Source organism: Eriocheir sinensis, chromosome 13 (assembly GCF_024679095.1).
Source record: "Eriocheir sinensis breed Jianghai 21 chromosome 13, ASM2467909v1, whole genome shotgun sequence".
NCBI lineage: Eukaryota > Metazoa > Arthropoda > Malacostraca > Decapoda > Varunidae > Eriocheir > Eriocheir sinensis.
Genome location: NC_066521.1, coordinates 13,699,263 through 13,711,762, shown reverse-complemented (window position 1 = coordinate 13,711,762; position 12,500 = coordinate 13,699,263). Strand labels below are relative to the sequence as shown.

Genomic DNA, 12,500 nt, shown 5'->3' with positions numbered 1-12,500 from the left:
ATATAATCGGCTGAGTTTTTTTTACAACAAAGGAGACAGCTCAAGGGCATAAAAAAAGAAACAATAATGAAAAAAAGCCCGCTACTCGCTGCTCTTAATACCCCGAGTACGACAATCTGGCAACGTTGATTATTAAGTCACTTGAAAATCTTACTAGTTTAACCCTTATTTCATTCTTGCCCCTAAAACTCCACCTCTACGTCACCCTAAGTCTTGCCACTCTTCCACTAATTCCATCTCTGTCCCTTAAAACTCCTCGTATTTTCACTTGTCTCATCCTGGTCACCCTCATAAATTAACTTCACCCTAAATTCACTCTTAAAATACTCTACCTTCATGTCATCCTACTTGCGTTTGTCTTACCATAACTACATCCCTGTCCACCCAAAACTGATTGTATTTTCACTCATCTCATCCTCGTCAACCTCATAACTTAACTTCACCCTAAATTCACTCTTAAAATACTCTACCTTCATGTCACCCTTACTTGCGTTTGTCTTACCATAACTTCATCCTTGTCCACCCGAAACTGATTGTATTTTCATTCATCTCATCCTCGTCAACCTAATAACTTGACACCCTAAGTTCCCTCAAAGTTTCCTATAGTTTCACCGTCACCTTTAATTCAAGCCCTTAAAACGTACCTCATCCTACCATTAGTTTAGTTTCGCTTCGTCACTCTGAACCCAAAATATACCCAAATTACCTTAGCGTCTCCCCTTGTCTCACCTTTAGTTAATTATTGCTTTAACTTGAATAATCACTGCCGTCATTTTTTCACATCACGGTCGAAAGCTCAGATAAGTTCGTTGACACCTGCACCAACATTTAATCAATTCACTTCACCTTTCCTTAACCTTTTCAAACATTATTAGTCTTTTATTCACATCGGGGTTTCAGGTACAAGTAAGGTCGTTCACACCTGCCCCAACACTTATTATTCACTGCACCTTTCCTCACCCTTCCCAAGAATAATTAGGTCTATCACATCGGGGTTCCAGGTTCAAGTAAGGTTGTTAACACTCTCAATACTATAATCATTCACCTCACCTTTCTTTAACCTTTCCAAGCACAATTAATTATTTTTCTCAGGTAAGGTCATTCACACCTGCACCATCCCTAATCACTTCTCCTCACCTTTCCTCAACCTTCCAAGGCATCATTTAGTTTTCTTTTCTCAGGTAAGGTCATTCACACCTGCACCATCACTAATCACTTCTCCTCACCTTTCCTCAACCTTCCCAGGCGTCATTTAGTTTTCCTTTCTCAGGCAAGGTCATTCACACCTGCTCCATCACTAATCCCTTCTCCTCACCTTCTCTCGACCCGAACTTTTTCCGCTCAGCCACCAAAGTGTATCCTCATCTAATGCCAAGTCACTTACGCCCTCCACAAGCCAACTTAGGTCAAATTTAAGTTATTCTGAGGGGGATCTTAAGCGAGTGGGTCCGTTAAGGGTGAGTAAAGGTTGAGAGTCAAAGAAAACGTAATGAGATGCAAGTCTTTTGAGGTGTAGGAAAAGAGATTGAAGTGTCTTTTAATATTTTTTTCTGGCTTTTTGCTCTGCTGTCTAACGAAGTGTAGACAAATAAGGTTAAGAGATTTTTTTCAGCTATTTTTCTGAAAGTCGAATTAAAGACCATGAGATTGTATCCAAGTCTTTTCGAGCTCTTAAAAATGAGAATCGGATGTGATTCTTATTTTTAATCTCTTCATTTTCTTTATCTTCTTTTATCTTGATGCTTAGACAAATAAGGTTAGCAGATTATCATATTTTTAAGTGTCATCTGAGTGTGTGTATGTGTGTGTGTGTGTGTGTGTGTGTGTGTGTGTGTGTGTGTGTGTGTGTGTGTGTGTGTGTGTGTGTGTTGATTTATCCTCGTCCGTCAAAAACATTTACAGGTACGATAGGAAAAAGTGGTTCGTGAGGCAAGGAAATCCTGTGCCGTGCCCACGTCTTGTGTTTTCCTCTCACTCTTAGTCAGGTGTTTTTTTCCCCCTGCCTTTGCGTTGTTCGTGTAACGGAGAGAAGAGTACACGGAGAGGGATACCGTGTTATCTCAAGTATGACTTTCATGTTTTCCAGAATCGCAAAAAAATTAACTGAAAATTCTTGAGTAAACAAAGAAAATACGTTAAGAATAAAGGATAAACAAAATTTCTCGTACGATACATTAATGACGATACACTGAAAATTGTACCGTATTATTTCAAGTCTGAATTTAATGTTTTCAAAGTCGCAAAAAGCTAATTGAGGAAGTTCTAAAGTAAAAGAAATAGTGACAGGAGTAACGTATCCGCTAAAGTTCTTATACGGTACATAAAAAAAAGATTGACTACAAGTTGTACGCCGTATGAAAACCGTGGATCTCCCGTGTATATTTTTTTACAGATAACAATGAAACTAGGTATGGCGTTTCGCAGCTGCCAGAAGATGATGTACTAGACTTCCTATATCGTACCAAGATAATGATAGTTATTAGAAGTAGTGGTCAAGGGAATTATATATCTATTATTTTCCTACCGCTAAAAAAGAAAGAAAAAAACATGATAGGTGAAAAGTCCTCCTCCTACTATCATTGTTATTACTACTACTACTACTACTACTACTACTACTACTATTACAAAATTGGTAGAATGACTAAACACAACAGGTGAGATAATGTAAACTTTTTCCATCCCACCTGAGCATCATTAGGAGAGAATCAAGGTACTGTTAGGGTGATTATTTTGCATTAAGAAAAGACACCTATGCATTACAGGTATTCCCGTGTAAGATTACCTCGATAATGTCACTTTCAAGGCTTCATTTTCGTCTTGCTGAGGGTAAAGTCACCTTGGCCTGTGTGTGTGTGTGTGTGTGTGTGTGTGTGTGTGTGTGTGTGTGTGTGTAACTGTGGGTGCGTGAGAAAGAAAGGAGAGAGAGAGAGAGAGAGAGAGAGAGAGACAGTCACCTTGAATAAGTAAATGAAGCGCAAAGGACTTGTTAACGAACTGGAATAAGAAAAAAAAAGAAAACCCCAAAAAGGAAGACGACAAGGAGGAGGTGGAGGAGGAGGAGGAGGAGGAGGAAGAGGAGGAGGAGGATGGGCAGGTAGAGGGCATTCACACCACCACCACCACCACCACCACCAAGACCACCAACACCAGAACCACAACGACCTCCTCCTCCTCCTCCTCCTCCTCCTCCTCCTCTTCTCACTCTCCCTCCTCCTCTTCCTCCTCAGTTCTTCACACACACACACACACGCACACACGTAATCCATCTCACTTTCTTTCTCTTCTCCCCACCAAAAAAAAAAAAAAAAAAAAAAAAACAGACAAAAACAGAGAAGAAAGAAAATAGCAGGAGACAAACTACTGTCACCACCACCACCACCACCACCACCACCAGCAACAAGATGATGAGAGATAATTCTGCGTCGTCTGGTTAAAGTTAAAACAAAACTGGTCACCACATTCCTGACAAGTTCTGGAGGTCAGGGTGATGAGAGGAGGGAAAGGAGAGAGGGAAGAGAGAAGGGAAGAGAGGAGGGGAGGGAGATGAAAGGAGGGATGAAGGGAAGGGAGAAATGGGAGAGGTGGGAAAGTTCGACAGGAGGGAAAGGAAAGCAAGGGAAGGAAGAAATACCAAGGAAATGAAGGGAAAGAAAAAGAAGGTAAAAAAGGAAAGGCAAGGAGGGGGAAAAGACGAGAGAAGAGAGAAGAGAGATAATTATTTTTTTATTTTATTTATAGTCGTTTATGCAAACTTGAGGTTCATTCAACCCTTAAATCTAGTTAAGAGAAGACAAGTTGAATGATTATTGTAAAAAACACATTCTTATAAAGTTATGCATACCTGACACACACACACACACACACACACACACACACACAGTCAAAGGTGTGTGTGTGTGTGTGTGTGTGTGTGTGTGTGTGTGTGTGTGTCCAGGTGTATGTGGGTGTGTCCTAGTGCTAGAATGGTATCTGTGTCAATAGTAAACATTCCGAATATATTAAGAGAACGAGAAGAAAAAAAAACGAGGCACTAAATAAGAGAATAAAGGAAGGCGAGAGACAAGACCACAAACCACATCCGAATAAAAGAAGAAAAAAACATAAATAAACGATCAAATGTGGAACAGGAGGACACGAGAATAAAATATAAACAAAACCAAGCAATGCAAAGAGAGACAGAGGGCCACAGGTGAGACAGGGCCATAAATTCGTGTGAGATTCCTGTGTATCGGTGTCAAGGTGAGGGCGGAGGAATGGACGGAGGTGTGGGGGTGGCGCGCTACTCTGGCATTCATGAAGACACTCACTCAGGCGCTGCTCACTTTCTTTTGCTTACTCACTGACGCACTCACTCACTTATTCACTTGGAAATTCACTTGCTCGCTCAGACACAAAACTGCACCTTGTCTACCTGCATATATTTATTTTAACTTATTCATTCTCTTTACCACGCACTGACTAACTCAAACTCACAAATTTATTCATTCAAAAGCAAAACTACACCCCGGTCTACCTACATATAGAAAAAATAAATAAACAAAGGTATCTATAAAATTATCACCACCATAACCACTGCCACCATCACTAATCTCACCATCACCATCACCACCACTTTATTTAACTCATTTAACTCACTCACTCATTCACTAACTTTCTAACTCACTCTTAAAAAAAAATATATTGGTCGTCTATCTCTGTACACGTAAAATAACTCACTCACTAAGTTACTCTGTCGCTAACTCGCTACTGCACCTCGTCTACCTGTTAACATAAATTTGCTGTCTTCCACTCACTCAACTACTCTTAAGCAAACAACAAACTCACGCAACCAGGGACTCACTCACTAGCTTATAAACTCACGTACTCATTTAAAGACAAAACTACAACCCACCTTGCTGCATTCACTTTTTACGACTCACTCACTCATTCACTCTCCCTCACTCCCTCACTCACTCACCAGCCATTAAACTGAACCACGTCTACCTGTAAACACTCATAACTCACTCTCCCCTTAATTAGCAACCCTGCACTAACTCTCTCTCTACCTTGCATTAACATGTACATACACTAACAAGCTTGGCCTTACTTAACTAACCAATACCTCATCAATAGACACTCAATGTTAACCTCGTCTCCATTTTACTGGTTTATCCTCAAGAAGCTTTATTTTATATTTTACATAGATAAAAATATGCCAACTTTACATTTTCTTCTACTTATTTCTACTATTTTTTTTAAAGTTGTCATTATTTACTTTTTATGTTTTCGTTTCCTTTTTTCTCTTTTATCTTTTAATTCACGTGTCAATATCCTCACTGTCGCTTTCGCCTCTCTGTTTTGTCCTTTCTTCAATTAATTCTCTTGTTACTAACCACTCTGTCACTTTTCTCTCTCCTTTCTTACTCCTAACTCATTTGTCAACTGTCACTTTCCATTTTCCTCTCTCTGTTTTTCTTTTACATTTTCCTTCACTTCTTCATAACCATTCTTCCCTTTTCCTCTCCCTCCTTTTTTACCGTTTTCCGTTCATTCACTTGTCAATAACAACTCTCAGCCTTTTATCTCTCTTCTTCCTTCCTTCCATTCATTGTCAACATCTTTTTCACTCCTACTTTTCCTCTTCTCTCTTTCCCGTTCGTTCACTTTCCATACCTATTCTTCACTCTCTCCTTTCCCTTTCCTTCGTCTCACTCTTCCTTGTCCCCATTCACACACAGACCTCGCCTCCTCGCCCTCCCTAAATTCATTCACATACTGATGCATCTTTTACGTCACAGGAAACATGACTTTACTCCTACAAAATAATATAAAGAGAAAGAAAACACGAGAATTGGGTTCCACTTTGATACGATAAATATATATAAGAGAAGAAATATATGTATGTGGGGTATTGGTGTGTGTGTGTGTGTGTGTGTGTGTGTGTGTGTGTGTGTGTGTGTGTGTGTGTGTGTGTGTGTGTGTGTGTGTGTGTGTGTGTGTGTGTTGTATATCATTATTGTTTTGCTTTTGTTCCTTTTGTTTGATTCCGCAAGATGTGACAGGCTTACAAGTTCTCGTCTCTCTCTCTCTCTCTCTCTCTCTCTCTCTCTCTCTCTCTCTCTCTCTCTCTCTCTCTCTCTCTCTCTCTCTCTCTCTCTTTTTTTCCCGCGCGATACAAATAAAAATCAAAAGAAAGAAAACGGGAAACAGAAGAACTTGAGACAAAAGAATTAAAAGAGGTAGAGAGGGAGGAGGAGGAGGAGGAGGAGGAGGAGAAGGTTAGGAAGGTAAATCACTCCCCCTTTCTCCTTTCCTTTAACTGTCAATAAAGGTTTCGTGGCTCATAAAGTTCCCCTCTTAAGTCTGTCCATTGCGCTATTACTTCTGTTTCTTAAGGAGTTTATGGTTTTCTTGTATTCTGAAAAAAATTATCGTGGTCTTTCTGTATAAATGTTTAGATGCTACGTAACTACAGGGAAAAGGAATCGTAGCCCTTAAAAGGGGAAGACATCACATCAAAACATATTACTAAAAAAAAAAAAAAAAAAAAAAAAAAAAGAGAAAAAGAAGGAAAACAAAGCAACAGAATGAAAGAAGGATGAAAAAGGGGTGGATAAGTAAGATGACATGAAGGAAAAAAGGAGAAAAAGACAAGAAAAAATAGAAAATGAGTAAAAAAAATCTTGCTAAAAGGTAGAACGTATTACCTGAAAGAGGAATAAAATAAGAAAATGCAGCAGGAATAGCATAAATAAAAACAATAATAATAACAACAATAAATACATAATAGACAATAAATACATACATAAGAGGGAATATAAAAGCAGTCATCACCAAATTTAAAGTATCTGTGCCCAATTTTTCTTTTCGTTTCGTTTAATTTCACACCTGGTCAACGTTTACCTGTGAAAAAATGGTGTAATACCTTTCACCGGTCCGTTTACAGTGTTTACCTTAGCCCTTCTATGGAGTGTTCTGTCTATGTGTGTGTGTGTGTTTGTGAAGAGTGTGTTTGTGAAGAGTGTGTTTGTGTGTTTGTTCTTGACCCTACTGACAAAGTGGCCTTAGATGATGATGTGAGAAAGAGAAAGAGGGAAAACAAAGAGAAAGAGAAGGAAAGAAACAAAGCAGGAAAGATAGAAAGAAATGATGAAGAAAAGTGGTGTAAAGAACAGAAAGACACAAAGAAGCGAAGACGAAATAAGAGAAACAATAAAAAAGATGTAAAATTCGAAAAAAAAGCAAAAAAAGAGTAAGAGAAAAAAAAACCGGCAAAAGAAAAAAATGAAAAAAATACACGAAAAACTTAAGTGAGAAAGAGAAAAGAAGATTACGTGAGAAGAGGATGTGAATGAAGGAGGAAGGAGAGAGAAGGAAGATGGGAAAGGAGGAAGAGGAGAGTGGATGAGGGAGAAGAAGAGGAGGAGGAGGAGAGGGAAGAGGGAGTAAAACCATGCTGGAGGTAGGCGAGGCGTCACTGACCTCCTCCTTCTCCTCCTCCTCCTACTTCTTCTCCTCCTCCTCCATTTCCTCCTCCTCCTGTCCATCAACAAAGGGACGTGAGGGCGCATGCTAATTCCCTCTTCTTATTATCTATCAAAAGTGGTCATATATCTATCCTTCTTATCTGTCTACGTGATTATTCCTCGACCCTTTTTATATCTACTGGTTCTTCCTTTTTTTTATTCTGTCTCCGTCATTCTCTCCTCTTTTCTCTCTTTTGGTCCCCTTTCTTAGTTTTATATATTCAACCCTATCAACTACTGGTCTTTGTTTTTTTTCCCATTATATTTTTCCTTGTTTTTCCTTACTTTTCCTTTTTTAGCGGGATTTTTTTTTATTATTGTTTCCTTTTTTTTTGCCCTTGAACTGTCTCCTTTGCTATATTTTCATTTCCCCTTTTTACATATTTTTCTGTTTTCACTCGTTCTTTTCTCTCTTTTAGTTCCCGTTCAAATCTTTCCTATTCTCCCCTGTTGATTTCTGGCCTTCCTGTTTTATAATTGTCATCATTATTCTCCTTTGTCATCTTTGCACATTTTCCCAGCTTTCTTTCTTTTATAATCTCTTTTACACCTATATTTTCCTTTTTTTACAGCAAAGGAGACAGCACAAGGGCACAAAAAAAGGACACAATAAAAAAGCCCGCTACTCGCTGCTCCTGAATTGCCATTTTTACATATTCTTCTCTGCTTCCTTTCTTTCTCCGATTTCTCATCCTTACTCATGGCTGACCCTTTCCCTATTCCCACGTTTTCCACTTAGTTTTCGTTTTCTTAATTACATTTCCTAGTGCCTATACGAATTTCCTCCACCCGCCCCTTGCGTCATCCCCCTCTTCCCCTTCCTCCCCTTCCTTCTTCATCTCGTTAACAAGGCAACATTAAAGCAGCATAACCTGTGTGTATGTGTTCACCTTCAATCAAATATCTTACTCTTGCTTTCTTTCCTATCCTTGTCAATTTCTCGCTTCACTTAGGAATCGCAGGCATGCATACATACATTCATACATAAACTACATACATACATACATACATACACAAATAAATACATATACATAGATGCATACAAAAATGAATTCTGTGGATAACTGAAATGCCACAGGTAGGGTGATGCAGGTGTGTGTGTGTGTGTGTGTGTGTGTGTGTGTGTGTGTGTGTGTGTGTGTGTGTGTGTGTGTGTGTGTGTGTGTGTGTGTGTGTGTGAGTGTACATAACTGCAAGAATTTTATAGACGATTGTCAGAGATGAGACGACATAAGAAAAGAGTCAGTGCGAGGAGGAGGAGGAGGAGGAGGAGGAGGAGGAGGAGGAGGAGGAGGAGGAGGAGGAGGATTCAAGGGTTCGCGGTCAAGAAACTCCTCAGCCGTTTCTCTTTCTTCCCTTCCTTTCCTACTTTCTGTCCTCCACCTCTTCTTCCTCTTCTTTATCCTCCTCCTCCTCCTCCACCGTAAACCAGACTTTAGGAGAGAAGAGAGAGAAGAGAGAGAAGAGAACAAGTGTAAGAAAAAAGAAGGAGGAGGAGGAAATGGAAGAGAAGGAAGAAAAGGAGAAGGACAAAGAGGAGGAAGAACAGAATAAAAAGACAGAGGACGAAAAATTAAAGAAGAGGAGAAAGACAAAGAGGAGGAAGAAGAGGATAAAAAAAGAGGACAAGAAGGAAGAAGAAGAGGAGAGAAAGAGAAAGAGGAGGAAGAATATAATAAAAAGAGACAGACAACGAAAAATTAAAGAAGAGGAGAAAGACAAAGTGGAGGAAGAAGAGGATAAAAAAAGAGGACAAGAAGGAAGAAGAAGAGGAGAGAAAGAGAAAGAGGAGGAAGAATAGAATAAAAAGAGACAGAAGACGAAAAATGAGAAAAGACTTAAGGGTCAAAGAAAACACACACACACACACACACACACACACACACACACACACACTGGTCAAGACGAGACGGAAGTGGAGTCAATCGGAGGTGAGTTGGAACGAGTTTTTTGAGAGTGACTTTGATAATGACTCGCCCTCACCTGACCTTTGAGTGTGTGTGTGTGTGTGTGTGTGTGTGTGTGTGTGTGTGTGTGTAGCTCGTCGGTGTGATTTCATGATTACTACTTAAATTGCGTTGAAATCTCCCTCTCTCTCTCTCTCTCTCTCTCTCTCTCTTTGTCTATTCGAGAGAGAGAGAGAGAGAGAGAGAGAGAGAGAGAGAGAGAGAGAGAGAGAGAGAGATTGTATTAGATATGTACTTATAAGCGCATTCAAATCTCCACTTTATATACTCACAGTAAACACACACACACACACACACACACACACACACACAGATCCGCTACCTTAATTAACCTGAACGTCTTCCTTTACCCTTCCAACTGTGAATAAAATCTTAACTTCCTTCCTCCTCCTCCTCCTCTCCCTCCTCCTCCTCCTCCTCCTCCTCTTCCTCTTCCTCCTGTAATGATGATGATGACAGTGGCGTAGCGGTGAGGTTATCATCATAGCGGAATGGGGACGCTGCTGGTGGTGATGGTGATGGTGATGGTGGTGGTGGTGGTGGTGGTGGAGATGAAGTTGGTAGCACAAAATCTTTTCTTCTTTTACTTTTATTTTCTTTTGTTTTTATTTGCTCTTTATCATTTTCCTTCCGTTCTTTCATCTTCCTTTTCTTCCTTTTCTGTTTGTCTTAAATTCATTGTTTATGCCTGTTTGTTTATGTATTCTTTTGTTTATAAGTATTTGTCTGTCTGTCTGTTTGTCTGAGAGAGAGAGAGAGAGAGAGAAAGCGAGCAAGGCAGGCAGAAGGCGTGATAGGCAGAATGAAAATAAAAAAAAACGACAAAAGAAAGCAAACAGGAGAGCGAAAAGAAAAAAAGAAAGAAAAAGAGAACAAGAAAAATAACGAAGCACAAAGAACGAGATCAAAAGAAGAGAAAGTAGAAATCGGAGTAAAGAAAAGAGATACGAAGTGAAAGAGAAAAAATGGAAAAGAAAAGTGGATAACAAAGAAAATCACACACACACACACACACACACACACACACACACACACACACACACACACACACACTTAAAGCACTTCCTCGTTATATCAAAATGGGTGACTCACAAAGGCCAAAGGTGATAACTGGGGGACTTTAAAGGGAAAAAAAGGTCCGTGGGTGAACTTTAATGATTGGTGACTTTGTGTACGGCAGGAAACGTTGACCTTGTGGACGAAACGATGAGGGTGACTGGTGGTGGTGGAGCTTGTCAAACCTGGCCTTGTAAATATATGAGTTTTCAATAGGGAGAAAAAAAATAAAACTTGCCTCTTCATTTTACACTCCATCACCTTTTCTTCTTCCGTCTCTTCCTTTTCTTTCTTTCTTGAGGAAGTCGAAAATGAATAAGAACACATAGAGGAAGAGGAACAAGAGGAGGAAGAAGAATTTGGTGCAGTGTAAAATGAGAAGCCTATTTTTTTCTATTGGTTACTTTTCTTTGTTTTCTTCTCCTTCTTCAGCTTCTTCTTTTTCTTCCTCTTCTTCTTCTTCTTCTTCTTCTTTTACCTTTTCTTCTTCTTCATCTTCTTCTTCTTCTTCTTCTTCTTCTTCTTCTTCTTCTTCTTCTCCTTCTACTTCTTCTTCGTCTTCTACCTCCACCACTATCATTACAGCAACCATCACCACCACCACCACCGCTACCACTGCCCGCTCCTCCCCTCCACTTCACCACCACCAGCACTGTCATCATCACCCCCCACCACCACCCCCACCACAATCACCATTACTATCACCACCCTCCGTGTTGGGGTACATCTCATGCCGTTACTACTACTACTATTACTACTACTACTACTACTACTACTACTACTACTACTACTACTACTATTTTCGATGAGAGAGAGAGAGAGAGAGAGAGAGAGAGAGAGAGAGAGAGAGAGAGAATGGAGTTGGCGGATATTACGAAAAACATGACAGACAAAAGCCTCCCAGAAATAATTGGAAGTGAAGAAATTGCAGATAAAAGATGAGGAGGAAAAAAATGAATTCTGTTGAACTTAAATACTAATGCAATCTTGAATCGACCTTGAACTTTGTGGTAATGGCAATAAAAAAATGTAATGGGAGATAGACAAAGCTTAGTTCATTAGGCAAAAATGTATAACTAGCGATATGACTGTTTCAGGTGGATAAGTTTACCTAGAAGTGAATATATATACAAAGACGCATAAAAAGAAAAAAAAAGTAGCTGAGAAAATATAAATAGAAGTCTCAGGAAAACGAGGACATCTAAAAATACATATAAATAAATAAGATTAGCCTCAGTTGCACCTCGAAAGAGATAAATAAATAAAAGACTGACCTAACTTCACTTAAAATATTTGTTCTCCTTTATTTCCATTCCTGTACAGCTATTTTTTTTTCTTTCTGTCCAGTGTAAAAATGTTGGAACAAAAAAAAAATATATTGCCTTAAATGAGATGAGTGTGAGTTGTTCCTTTCTTATAAAACTATTTGCTTTGTTCTCTGTCGAGTATGAATAAAATAATCGTAGAAAAATAAGTATATTATCTCGCCTATGATGAGTGCAAGTTATTCCCTTCTTATACAATATTTATTTATATCTGTTGATTATAAAAAAAAGGGAAAATCATATTGCCTTTCTTAAGTGGAGTGTAATTTCTTCCTTTCTTATGCCTATGATGATTGCAAGTTATTCCCTTCTTATACAATATTTATTTATATCTGTAGATTATAAAAAAAGGGAAAATCATATTGCCTTTCATAAGTGGAGTGTAATTTCTTCCTTTCTTATACAACTATTTATTTTATCCTTCAGCCGCTAACCCAACTTTTTTTTGTCCCGCACAGAAGAAGGCGCCGGCGGTGTCGTAGCAGGGATTGCGGACGCCCAGGAGACACAATGTAAGTACTCCGCACACACCTGCCCTCCACACCAGTAGCTCAAACCTCCCCAAACCTGTGATTAAGTATTTTCACCGCCTCACACATCGTCGGTGCTAACGTTGTATTCTAGACTCCACACACTTGTACTTTAAT

The 12,500-nt window shown here is 39.3% G+C and overlaps 1 long non-coding RNA gene across 1 annotated transcript in view; it reads left to right on the top strand.

The window, feature by feature from the left end:
- LOC126998028 (uncharacterized) overlaps positions 1 to 12,365 on the top strand; it is a 14,581-nt gene extending 2,216 nt beyond the window's left edge. Inside the window, exon 3 of the long non-coding RNA XR_007752603.1 lies at positions 12,312 to 12,365. This is a non-coding gene — a long non-coding RNA (uncharacterized LOC126998028). The remainder of the gene's footprint in view (positions 1 to 12,311) is intronic.
- Positions 12,366 to 12,500: the final 135 nt, after the last annotated feature.